The sequence below is a fragment of the Danio rerio genome, chromosome 5 (genome assembly GCF_049306965.1).
Source record: "Danio rerio strain Tuebingen ecotype United States chromosome 5, GRCz12tu, whole genome shotgun sequence".
Classification (NCBI taxonomy): domain Eukaryota; kingdom Metazoa; phylum Chordata; class Actinopteri; order Cypriniformes; family Danionidae; genus Danio; species Danio rerio.
The window spans coordinates 11839376-11853526 of record NC_133180.1 but is presented as its reverse complement, the minus strand read 5'-3'; the positions used below and the strand labels follow the sequence as shown (position 1 = coordinate 11853526).

General features: G+C 40.2%; 1 long non-coding RNA gene across 3 annotated transcripts in view; it reads left to right on the top strand.

The window, feature by feature from the left end:
* LOC141385758 (uncharacterized) overlaps nt 1-14151 on the top strand; it is an 82184-nt gene that overhangs the window by 51779 nt on the left and 16254 nt on the right. The gene's annotated exons all lie outside the window — the stretch shown is intronic.

The following is a 14151-nucleotide window of genomic DNA, read 5'->3' as shown; positions in this document are numbered from 1 at the left end:
AATAAAGGATATATAGTACATATGTATTTATAGTCTACAAAGATTTAACTTAGTTTTTCAAAGCATTGAATAAAAATACTAATAAAACTAGTGAAAATTGATTTTTAGTATACTTGTTCAAGTGCACTGAAACAGTACTATATATAATATAGTACTAATAAATATATATATATTTTTTTAAGGGTATTTTTATGTATAGCTTTACAAACGTATAAAGCATTGTATTGGCATGGCATATCACACAATGCCTCACCAATCCAGTTCTATGAATCTGAGTCTTTCATAATACACACACTTATTAATGATTTACTGTCTCTCTCCTCCTCTCCCTGTATTTTCTCTACTCTTCTCGTGATGAAGATTAGACAAGCAGCATAGATCAACTTGATTATAAACCTGAAAGTATCCGAAATCACACTCTCTCTCTCTCTCTCTCTCTCTCTCTCTCTCTCTCTCTCTCTCTCTCTCTCTCTCTCTCTCTCTCTCTCTCTCTCTCTCTCTCTCTCTCTCTCTCTCTCTCTCTCTCTCTCTCTCTCTCTCTCTCTCTCTCTCTCTCTCTCTCTCTCTCTCTGAATCCAGTCCTCGCTGTTCTGGCGTTAGCCTCCTCCACCTGGTTAATGCTAGCTTACTCATCTAACGCCTTCTTCTATACTCTAATTTTCCTGATCATGGGTCTGTTTGAAGAAGGTGTGTATGTAACATGCCTCAATAAAGATGCCTCCTCTCTCCTTTTCTCACATTTGCTAAATCCACTTGTTCACTCAGTTTTGATCTATGACAAATAACGTTACAGTCCGCTCAGTAAAGCATGGGTTATTTCAAAACTGGTGTTTCCGCACTTGACCAATTACAGCATTCTGTTTAGTTAAAGAAAGAAAGAAAATTTAAATATAACAATAATAATTATAGTTATATGTAAAAGCGATTTTTTTGCTCAGAGAAAATACAGTTGTCTGACAGTAGTTTTTACAGAGAGGGAGGCACTTTTATTAGGGCTAAACATTATTAAATACCCACAAGGCACTTGTGACTTTATCACATTTGCATTATTTTTAAAAAAATGTTACATTCCTAGTAAAAATTTATATATTTCCAATCTGATATCTAATAGGGAGAAAAAAGTAGCACGAGTTTAGCAGCTGGTGGATTCGAATCGGTTTGATCAATCGCGTCAAAAGATGATGCCGTGCGCTTTATGAAGTACACCACTCACGCTGTTATGATGATTTGCTCTTTATTCATGTTGTCTCTGTCAATCAGTAATTGATGGGCGTAAACTGTGAATATAGCTTATTCCAACTAGGTGCGCTATTTGCACTTAGCCTGAAAAGACAGTCCGAAAGTGTCTTTTTTCTCCCCCCTTGCAGGGGCCCCAAGTGGGCATGGCCCTGACGCTACTACACTTGTATTGTCAAGTCCTGTCAACTTTAACCTGAGTTAAGACAACTCAAATATTAAAGTGAATTAGTTTTAAGGAAGCATAGACACTTACCTTTTTTTAAGTTGAAACAACTAAATGTTTTTACAGTGTTTTTTTTCCTTACAGGCGAATATAAGTCTAGGCCAGGGATGTCCAAACTCAGTCCTGGATGGCTAGTGTCCTGCATAGTTTAGCTCTAGCTTGCTTCAACACACCTGTCTGGAGGTTTATAGTATACCTAGAAAGAGCTTGATTAGCTGAGTCAGGTGTGCTTAATTGAGGTTGGAACTAAAATATGTAGGACACCGGGGCTGCGTCCAAAACCGCCTACTACTCAGTAGGTACTGCATTTGAATTTAAATGTACTACTCGGCCGTTAAAAAGTACGCTCTATACAGTATTAATGTGAAAAGTATGAATGGAATTCGGACGTACTACATCCGCCATTTTGTCATGGTCACGTGACCTACCTGCGTCAGTTGCGTCGCCTCACTTCCATTCATGAATTCTTTCACAGGGCATTGTGGGATAGCGCAGCGTGCATGGAATGCGCACTTCAGAATCTCGCCGGAAGTAGTAAGTCATCCGGGTACTTCTTGCCTACTGATTTTCGAATTCTATGAATTCGGACATCCTACTCGGCTCGCATACTGATTTTAGCGTATATAGTATGGAAGTATGCGGTTTCGAACGCAGCATGGGCCTCCAGGACCAAGTTTAGACACCCCTGAGTGTACTCTAAGTAAAACAAACTGACACCAGATAAAAGCTGACACTTATGCACTATAACGCTATCACCAATCCCTAAATAGCTGAGGAATATACAAAAGATAGATGTAAACATCACCAATTTGCTGTTCTGACAGGGACACAAAACAGGGTGTAGTATATGTATCTCAATGTGACCGTGTATAGGATAAGTGGTAGTGATTGATGTTGATAACAGCCAATCAGGGGCCAGTGTTGCCTATTTTAGAGCCGGTTGGCTGTGTTAGGTGATGTGTCACCTCCAGCCCCGCCTTTCTCGTTCCGCGTTTGTTGACATCTGTTTCAGGTATGTTAGCGGTTGGCTCTCTCTCTCTCTCTTTCTCTTTCGATAACGTTTGGATTAATCATCGTGGTTTCATTTTTAGCCTGGTTTTTCGTTGGTTTTCCTGTCTGTTGCCATGGAGTTAATGACTGCCATCCATTCAGCTCGCTTGTAGCATAAATGGAGATGACTAATTTGTGAATACATGAGTGTACTACTCCTGGCTTGGTAAGTTTCTTATGTAGAGATTAAAGGGGAATGCTAGCGTGTGATTTTGCAAACAGTAACCGTTTTGCATGTGCATATCTCTTGTAGGATTCTCCCTCTCTGTCCTGGGCGATTATAAATAAAGATCTAGCATCTGTAACATTACTCCGGTCGTGTTTGAAAGATTTTGTATCCTGAAATCTCTAGTGGAAAGAACTACCCCTGTTGTTGACTACTGCTGCCTGCTTCTACTATCTGCTGCTGCTACATTTACTGCTGCAGTTACTACTAGCTGCTACTGCTACCCGCTACTACTATCTGCTGCTGCTATATTTACTGCTGCAGTTACTACTAGCTGCTACTGCTACCCGCTACTACTATCTGCTGCTGCTATATTTACTGCTGCAGTTACTACTAGCTGCTACTGCTACCCGCTACTACTTTCTGCTGCTGCTACATTTACTGCTGCAGTTACTACTAGCTGCTACTGCTACCCGCTGCTACTATCTGCTTGCTGCTACTTTACTGTTGCAGTTACTGCTAACTGCTACTACTAACTGTTACCTGCTCTATTTACTGCTGTAGTTACTACGACCTGCTACTACTATCTCCTATTGCTACTGTTATCTAATTTGTGATTTTTTTTGTTCTGTTTGGTTGTGTGATTCGGTGTGCAAAAGAGTGAGTTTTGTGTTCTGTGTGAATCTTGCTTTTCTATAGCGAAACTACAGAAGCTGTATTTGGTTTTGTTTTCTTGTGTTTGGTTTGTTGTTTGTTTTCCTCTTGTATAATTTATCACGTATATTGATTTGATTTTCCTTGCAGGAACTGAGGTCCCATGGGTGCAGGATCTTGAGGTGGTGGTGGTGTCACTGCACTTGACATTTTGCTGTGGACGGTTTGGGAAGTGTGGAGTGTGTGGATCTAGTGTGGTGTGTGTGTGTGGAAGTGTGCTTTTTGAACACAACGAAGCACTGGTGATTCCCCCCCCCCCCCCCCCCCCCCTCAGCCCTGTAAGTTAGTTTATTCAATTTATTCATCCGGTTAATTTCATTTTCATATTTACTTTGTAATAACGTTGTTGTTGTTGTCTTCTATAAATTTGTTTTCTTTATTTTTTTTATTTACTGCAGTTGCGTTGGAGGGAGGTGCTGGCAAAATGTTCAGAGAATGTTATGTGACTATTTTAATTTGCCACAAATTCTGAAAATAAATTTTGTACTTTTATACTATACCCACGTCTCTTGCCTATCCATACGAGAACTGAACCTGTGTGGCCTAAGAGTAAGGTTTAAGCCAATTTCTATTTCCTGGGAGAAAACCTCTCAGGTGGCGTAGTCGGATTTGCTTTGTGGATAAATTGTCAGTCCCTACTCTTTCCCCCCCATATTCCCTCCTGCCACATCAAGAAGTGGTGAAAAGAGTACTGAACAATCATACTCAAGTAAAAGTACCATTACTTGCCTAAAAATGTAGTGCAAGTAGAGTAAAAGTGTCTTTTGTAAATATTACTCAAAGTAAGAGTGAACATTAGCCCTTTCTAAAGTACTCGTGAGTAATGAGTATTACGCTGTAAAAAGCTAATGCATATACATGTTTTTGATAATATCTCTATTTTGATTCCATTGATTTGTGATCCAAATATTCATACCTTGAAACATGGAAAATGACCAGTTTCTGTTGCATTTCTATGGAGATCCATATAACACTGAATGTGTAAAATATATATTAAAATTGTTGCTAGACCTTTGTTTTTTTTAGCTGTGATCTAGAAAGAGCAATAGGGGAAAGTATCAGTAAGTTGAGAATTCTTCTAAAGCTTCTAAAACCTCTGAGCAAAGACAATTTCTACAAAATGTGTGCTTTTTTTTGCAAAGCACACAGTGAAATGTTTGATTCATTTGCATGGCTCCAGTTAAAGACAGCACATCAGAGAAAGGAGCAATTTGCTTTCAAGCGTTCACCAGTGCAACTTTACTTTGAGCATCCTCAAATTCCCTGATTGTATCCTCATAATCATGTGCAAGAGACTGTTGTGTTCAAAGCTTTTAATTAGGGAATTAGGAGATTTTCAACCTCAACACTGACGGTTTTGTCGTGACTCTGGGAATAACATTTTACATTCTTTCCTTTTTTTTTGGTAACATCTTTGTAACAGTGCATGCAAATGTCATCATGACGGATGAGCCTTCATGTGGAAAAGATACAAATCAAACACAAGTAATAAGCCACAAAATGCCAACCAGACTGTAATCGCAGTGAATGATTTATTTTTTGATTTTTCTGAAATATTCATATAACCCCCCTTTTTTCAGACAATTGTAGGAGTGAACAGAGGTTTGTAAAGTGGTGCTTGCGACCCAACTCAATCTCAAAATTCAGAGTAAAATAGAAGATTTAATAAGAAAACAATCCATTTTTGATTGAATGAGTCATATTTCAATTAACACCTTCCACGCTCTAAAAATATCTGTAAATTAGCAGTTTTCAGTATTTTGTGATTCATGTTTTTATTTTTTACCTTTTCTTTTTGCTTTTGAATTGCATTATGAGACTTTGGTTTTTTTTTCTGACAACTTTTAATCTTGAAAGGTTGAAAAAAAGTGACTTATTAACATTTTTAATAGTTTAAAGTGTTATAACTTCCTTGGTGTAGCCGGGGCCGGTCTTAACGGCTCGACTACCCCTCTGCGTTGTGTTGTGTTGTGTAAAGTAAAGAGCTGGAGTCTGCCTGCAGGTTCAGCGGTCTCATTTATTTAAGTGCTGCACAAACAGAGAACATGCAGTTAGTCTTCTCTTAAAACTCCTCTTACGCCTGCTACTGCTCGCTCTGCTCTGTCCTCCGACAGACTGAAGCAAAGCGCGCGCTATGTCACTGACGTCATCGCGGCAACGCACGTCAATGACGTCATCGCGCCGACGCGTCAAAACAAAAATAAAACATTTTCTCTTTATTTCTTACATATTAATGACCAACAAAACAAAGATTTTGCGTGAATTTATAACGAAAACATAAATAAATTTAATACCTGTTACATTGGCACCCATCTTGCTTTGGTCACTTGCTTTGTGTTCTTTAAAATGTTTGTATGTTGGACAGTGCATTGTATGTGTTAAAGTTTGTGACTACTGAGGCCCCGTTTACACTAATGCGTTTTCGTTTTAAAACGCATAAGTATTGCTACGGTTATGCCATCCGTCCACACTACGCCAGAGTTCTCGAGCGCCGTAAACGGAGCGTTTCGAAACTGCTGGAGAGGCCGTTTTCATTCTGAAACACTGCTGCTCCGTTTTAGTGTGGATGATGAAAAACGGAGACATCTGAAAACGGAGGCGGGACTGCTGAGATTCGCTACCTGATTGGGGCTTTTGTGTCATTGCGTATCCTTCTCTTATTCATCAAGTCCCTATCACATGACTATAACACATGGCTTTAATGCTACCGGAAGACAGTACTGTAAACAACAACATGGACACAGAAATGGGAGCGTTGTTTGCACTATTGTCTGTTTTAGGCGCCATTGTGCAGTTATTCGTTTGTTACGTTTAATAACAACTCGACCTCGTCGTCTGTCCACAAAAATACCTCTCTTGCTTTCTTTGCCATCACGTTTATTGTTTAACCGGCGTTTGTTGACTAACAATAACCAAATGCCGAGCGAGACGCATGCTTTTTGTTTTTACTAGAACGCGCATGCCCAGAGTGCGCGAATGGTCACGTGATATACGTTTTTGGTGGCGTAGTGTGGACGGAGAAATGTTCAGAGACGCTAGGTGAAACGATAGTGTGGATGCGGATCATTTTTGATCTAAAACATCGTTTTAAAACTAAAACGCACTCGTGTAAACGGGGCCTGAGATGTGTAAGTACTGTTTGTTTTCTGTTTGCCTTGTGGTACTTTGTTCATTTGGCTTGTTTGACCTTTTTTGTCTGTTAGATTAGATTGGATTCAACTTTATTGTCATTACACATGTACAAGTAGAAGGCAACGAAATGCAGTTGATGTCTAACTAGGAGTGCAACAGTAGCAACTACAGGATATACTGTACAGATCAAAAGTTTGGACACACCTTGTCATTCAAAGAGTTTTCTTTATTTTCATGACTATGAAAATTGTAGATTCACACTGAAGGCATCAAAACTATAAATGAACACATGCATGTGGAATTATATACATAACAAAAAAGTGTGCAACAACTGAAAATATGTCATATTCTAGCTTCAAAGTAGCCACCTTTTGCTTTGTATACTTGTAGGGACCCCTAAAATATTCTCAGATTATAATATGTTTTTTGTTTATTTCTAACTGCATGTAAGTAGTTAATCCAGCAACATTTGATTTTTGTATTTTTATGACACAACATATTCAGAGAGCACTATTTTGCTGGTCAGTTACTGTTCCTTTAAGATGACATCATAACGTAAGCTGAGTGAGAGAGCGAGAGAAAAAAAAGAGAGGAGCCTCGTGAGAAGCAGCTGCAGATCGTCATATGTGTTTTCATAGTTGGGAGACGATATATTGGTAATATTAAGTCTTCAAAGTGAAAGTAAAAGTGACTGGGACTCAGCTCGTTTTCTTTGCTTTTCTCTCTGTGGAGTTTTCGCTTTGCGATCGTCGTGTATCACGCGAGTGTATGCTCTCAGCTGAGGACACCATGCTCGTAGCATAGCTGCTAACGCTAATGACATTTACCTGAGTGAACAGTGACTGTGCTGATTGAGTTGGTGGTGATGCTGCTCTGAACTGGACAGACCTGTTTCAGCGCTGGACGTGGAATTATCGCGTGGGACAGCGGTAAATCACAGCTTTGTGCAGGAGGGATTTCATTATATGTTTGGCTTTCATCGGATGGACGTAAGTGACATCATCATTGCATTTTGAGAGATCGTTCTGAAACAATACAACTGTGAATGTGCACCAACGAACTGGGCCCCAACGTTAAAGTATGCATACTAATGTTTTTTTTTGACTGAGTGACTTTGTGACTGTTATGACTGTGACTGATTTATAATAAGTTTGTGAACTAGACTGAGACCTTTTAAATTGTAAAGATTTGGAGGTTCACTTTATTCATTTTTTGTTTACAATTGTGAAACGATCTGAGTTAATAGTGTTTAGAGGTGTTATTTCAGAAGCGTTTTAATGTGATTTTTATCTCATCTGTTAATTTGGGGTAAAACAAAATGTAAGGAAACATAAGAAATATAGAACAAAAGAAGTCAGTAAAGAACAACACTTAGACTTGTAAGGCTAGTTTACATATTTTATTTTGATTAAGGTGATAAATTTTGACTGATAGAGTAAAACTTTATTTAGTGGGATTTCCATTTAAATTGTTTATTCTTCTTTATTCTATTATATTGTTGTTGTTTTATTATTTTCTTGTGATGTAGATAAAGGGCTGATTCTTTTATTTTATTTATTTTCTTTTTACTTTAAACAAAATTGTAATAAATTGTTATTATTTTTCTTAAAATCTAAATTTGACATCTCATTGTGTTTTTGTTATATATTGAATTCATATATAAAGCACAAAACAAGCAAACTGCAAACATATACACACTGTAATAGTTTAATTCAGCTAAAACTAGTTTTTTAGAGTACAAAGGAGTAAAAATACCGGCTAATTCACCATTCAACTGCCGGGAACCCAGGTATTTCTGAACAGGATAGTTAAAAATAATTCTTAAGGTTAAGAAAAGGGTTACATTTTTGGAGGCACCGCTGGGATCTTGTTTTTTCCTTTTTACCAGATATTTTTTTCTCTTTAGCAGAAAAAAAAAAATTATCTGAAATAGTGTTAATTATTATTGATACATTTTTGTGGCTTATTTTGCATAGTAACTCATTAGTTGAAGTATGGATATCTCTCAGACTGCTCAATGGAGTACAGAGGAGAACATAAATTCCTCACGTGCCATTGTGTTAAGCAATGTTCCTTTGAACACTAGTGATGAGACTATTGAGAAAGTGTTAAACACAGTGAAGGTTTTTGGTCGTACTCAAATTCATGGTCGACGTGGTGATGTGACTGGAAAACATTTGTTTGTGTTAGTGGAGACTAGAACTGATCTTGATCCAAGCACCATACCACCTGAAATAGGTATTGAAAGTGAAGCTGGACCCTGGCCTGTACACTTTGTAGGTAGACTACAAGTTCAGAACCCTGCTCCTGAAAATGACACGTTTCAGTCCAAGTTGTTAACATTAATGCAGCAGGAGGGCAAGTCTATGGATGAAGTGAAAGCCATTTTGATGGGGGAGCATTCTCCTAAATCTGATATTAATGTGGATTTAGTTGATGCCATAGGTAAATTAGTGGACAGGTGTAATCAAGCGTCTAATGATGGACCCAGTTACAGAAAACTAAGGTTGTTCTCAGGCCTGAAACCTGTTCCTCCAGGTGAGGAAGAATATGAAATCTGGATGGAGCAAGCCGCACAAATGATCAGCGAATGGCAATGCACTGAAGCTTCTAAGAAACAACGCATTGTTGAGAGTTTGCGAGGTCCTGCTGCTGATATCGTTAGGTTTCTAAAAGTGAGCCAGCCATCTGCCACTGCAACTGAGTACTTGGCTGCTCTTGAAACTGCGTATGGAACTACTGAGTGTGGGCCTGACTTGATGGCTAAATTTCGTCACACTTACCAGGATAATGGAGAAAAACTTTCAGCTTTCTTGTATTGCTTAGATAAACTTCTTCACAGAGCGTTGTTAAAGGGTGGGATTGATGTAGCTGGAATAAACAAAGCTAGAATAGAGCAGCTAATTAAAGGAGCACTTACCAATGATATGGTTGCTCTGCGAATCAGAATGACTCACACTTTGCAGAATCCCCCATCTTTTACACAGTTAATGAAGGAAATACGTGAGGAGGAACACTGGGTGGCTGCAAGGGAAAATGTCAAAGCTTCGGTTGCCACTGTTATCTCTCCTCAGTCAGATGGGCCTTCTGAGTTACAAAGCCTGAAGAAGGAGGTGAAGGAGCTATCTTCACAGATGAGTCACCTATTGAATGTGGCTACTGCAACGTGTGCTTCTGAGTGTGCTCCTCAGAAAACATCTAGTAAAAACTCTGAGAGTGTGAAACGAGACAAATCACAACCAACTAAACTCACCCAGCAACCAGTGCCTGGGATCTTTTGCTACAAATGTGGTGAGGATGGACATAAAAAGTGGGAATGCAAGGGACAAGAGGACCTCAGGAAAGTAAATCAAAAGCTGATCAAAATGCATCGTTTGCAGGGAAACTGGGCAGGAGTTCAGTGAAGGAACGGCACGGGGCTCCTGGGACAACACGTTCCAATTGTGATTTTTTTTTACTTGATGCCAGTAAACCAAGATTGCCTGAAGGGTTGATAGGACCTGTTTCTGAAGTGCCTGTCCAGATAGAAGGTGTTTATGCAAAAGCCCTTCTTGACAGTGGCTCACAGGTGACTCTATTATACCGCAGTTTTTATGACACTTATCTAAAACACTTGGAACTTCAGCCTGTGGAAAACCTTGAGATATGGGGTTTAAGTTCGCATAAATACCCCTATGATGGGTACTTGCCCCTTAGACTTGAGTTTACAGAGAGTGTAGCTGGAGTGCATCAAATAATTGACACACTTGCGATTGTATGCCCTGACCCTGTAAAACGAGAAGGAATAGCCATTTTGCTCGGGACTAACACTAGTCTGGTGAAGAAGCTACTTGAGTCTTGTCGTAAACAAGCTGGCGAAGAATTCCTTAATGTGCTGACCATACATCCTGTAATCAGAGAAGCATTTGAGACTATTCAACTAACAGATTTTTCTCAAGATGACTTTGACACGCATGGGACAGTTTGGTTCATAAAGCATAACCCAGTTGTCCTAAAACCAAACCAAGTTAGGCAGCTTCCTGGTCTATTGAAATTTCCTGGTCAATCGACTGAGTCATTAGTATTAGTTGACAAAGTAGCAGATAGTGACACAAGTTCTGAGCACCTAGATGTGAGACCTGAACTACATGCAGCATCTGTTGTATCCAGTCGGCAAGTTACAGTGACTGTGAGGAACATGTCTAATAGAGAAATATGGGTGAAGAGAGGAACTCCGCTTGCACACGTTCTTCCGGTGTCCTTAGTGCCACAATTGACTGCTAAACAACCACCAGTACAAAATCCTTTGTCACCTGCTTCTTTTGATTTTGGAGATTCCCCAATGCCTGAGGAAGCAAAACAGAGCTTACGGGAGAAAATGATGCAGAGAAAGGATGTGTTTTCTCTACACGAGTGGGACGTGGGCTGTTCAAAAAGCACCACTCATGAGATAAGGTTGAATGATTCGCGCCCTTTTAGAGAGAGATCTCGTCGTCTTGCCCCTGCTGACTTAGAAGATGTGCGACTGCATTTACAAGAACTGCAGAGTAGTGGTATTATTTCTGAGTCTCGCAGCCCCTACGCTTCACCTATTGTTGTTGTGCGTAAAAAGTCAGGGAAGGTTAGAATGTGTGTCGACTATCGAACACTTAATCAACGAACTACACCAGACCAATATACTGTGCCCCGCATTGAAGATGCTCTCCATAGTCTATCGGGAAGTAAGTGGTTCAGTGTTCTCGATTTGAGGAGTGGGTACTACCAGATACCCATGAGTGATGCTGATAAGGAAAAGACTGCGTTCATATGCCCGTTAGGGTTCTATCAATTTGAACGTATGCCTCAGGGTATTTGTGGAGCACCCGCCACTTTTCAAAGAGTCATGGAACGTACTGTAGGGGATATGAACTTTTTGGAAGTGCTTGTATACCTTGATGATTTGATTGTCTTTGGGCGAACCATTGATGAGCACGAAGAGCGTCTTTTGAAAGTGCTCGATAGGCTTAGTGATGAGGGACTAAAGATCTCCCTTGACAAGTGTCAGTTTGGTAGGATTTCAGTGAACTATGTAGGACATATAGTGTCACAAGATGGAATTTCGACAGATCCGTCCAAGATAGAGGCTGTTGTATCCTGGCCTAAGCCCCAGACAGTGACAGAGCTCAGGTCTTTTCTAGGATTCTGTGGATATTACAGGCGCTTTGTTAAGGATTTCTCGAAGTTGTGCCGCCCTCTTAATGAATTGCTGAAGGGATATCCATCTACCAGGAAGAACAGACATTCACCTGTTTGCAACACTAAGCCCTGCTATAAGTCCTCTGAACCGTTTGGTTCTCGATGGTCGGCTCAGTGTGATACAGCTTTTGAAATGCTGAAAAAGTGTTTGACACAAGCGCCAGTGTTAGCCTTTGCGGATGTACAGAAGCCATATGTCTTGCACGTGGACGCAAGCATGGATGGACTAGGAGGAGTTTTGTATCAAGAACATGAGAGCGGATTACGTCCAGTAGCTTTTATCAGTCGCAGCTTATCCCCTTCAGAGAGAAACTATCCAGCCCATAAACTGGAATTCTTAGCACTGAAGTGGGCTGTTGTGGATCGACTGCACGACTATCTATATGGTGTTCCGTTTGAGGTTAGAACCGACAATAATCCTCTAACCTATATAACAAAATCAGCAAAACTGGATGCGACAGGTCACCGTTGGCTGTCTGCCTTGACCACCTACAATTTCAGCCTAAAATACAGACCTGGCCGCAGAAATGTTGATGCTGATGCGTTGTCGAGGCGTCCGCATACTCACCGTAGTGAGGACGATGAGTGGCAGGAAATTCCAGCTGTAGGGGTGAGGACTTTTTGTCAAGCTGTGTCCCTTGAAAAGAGAGCAGAGAACGGATTTTACACTTGTGTGGTGAAACAAGCTGGAGCACACATGTCTGCTGTCCCCAAAGCTTACTCTCATGTTATGGAAGTAGCTGCTGATCACCTACCCTTGTTTAGTTCAAGTGACCTTCAAACAGCTCAGAGGAATGACTCTTTACTTGGCGAAGTGTGGAAAGCTGTGTGTGATAAGAAACCTGCTAGTAGCATTCGAAGTAGCCATCCTAGTATGAAAATTCTGAAACGGGAGTGGGAAAAATTGGTAGTAAATAATGGGATGCTTTACAGAATTGTCAGACAGAGTAATCACAAAGTGAAACAACAGCTTGTACTACCAAAACAATTTCACAGCTCAGTGTTGAAGTCTTTGCATGATGACATTGGACATTTAGGGTTTGAGAAGTCCTATGGTCTAGTCCGAGATCGATTTTATTGGCCACACATGAAGCCTGATGTGGAATCCTACTGTAAGACCTGTGAGCGCTGCATCAAACGAAAGACGTTACCTCAAAGAGCGGCTCCTTTGTCACATATGCAGAGTTCAGGACCTCTGGACCTTGTATGTATTGATTTTCTTTCCATTGAAGCTGACTCTCGAAATGTGTGCAATGTCTTAGTGGTTACTGACCATTACACACGCTACGCCCAAGCTTTTCCCACTAGAGATCAAAAAGCTTCAACAGTGGCAAAGACTTTGTGGGAGAAATATTTCATACATTATGGTCTCCCTACTCGAATTCACTCTGACCAAGGCAGAGATTTTGAGAGCCAGTTAGTGTCTGAAATGCTGACTATGCTAGGGATTAAGAAATCTAGAACATCACCATATCATCCCCAAGGTGATCCCCAGCCTGAGAGATTTAACAGAACTCTGTTGAATATGCTGGGTACCTTAGAGCCTAGTCAGAAAAGTAAATGGAGCCAGCACATAGCACGTTTAGTACATGCTTATAATTGTACCGTCAATGAAGCTACAGGTTTCTCTCCTTACTTTTTGATGTTCGGCCGAGAAGCTAGACTGCCTGTTGATGTTTGCTTTGGTGTGTCTGCTGATAGCTCATCATCTGGTTCCTATTCAAAGTATGTGTCCAAAATGAAGCAGGAATTACAGGCAGCTTATCAGTTGGCTCAGGTTTCCTCTGAAAAGATGAATCAAAGTAACAAAGCAAGGTATGATCAGAAAGTTCGCTATCATAATTTAAGTGTGGGGGACAGAGTTCTGATCCGAAACCTTGGTCTCAAGGGAAAACAAAAACTTGCCGATAGGTGGAGTGAAAATCCTTATGTAGTGGAAAGTCAATTGTCTGGTATTCCAGTTTATCGTTTGAAGCCTGTTGATGGTAATGGACCAATTAAAGTCATGCACCGGAATCACCTCTTGCCTTTAGGACAAGAAGTAAGGCTAAAGCCCAAGGTAGATTTAGGTCCTACTTCTTTACCTAAGAATTTGAGGCATAGAAGTGTGAAAGAGAAGCGTAAAACTGCTCAGTCAGAAAACCCGCCTATTGCTGTTGATGTTTTCTCAAGAGAACATGATTCTTCAGATTCAGACTCTGAATATGGGTGTTATGTTGAGGATATGGCACCGATTTCATCTGAAAGTGCTCAGGAGATACAGGGTGAAACTCCTGAACAAGCTGTAGAATGCTTAGACTATAGCAATGCTCACCGTGTGTCTGAAATACCAGTTATCCCATGTCAAAGTGAAACCTCTGAATTTCAGTTAACTGATGCAGATAGGCACACTGATGTATTGGATGATGTACTG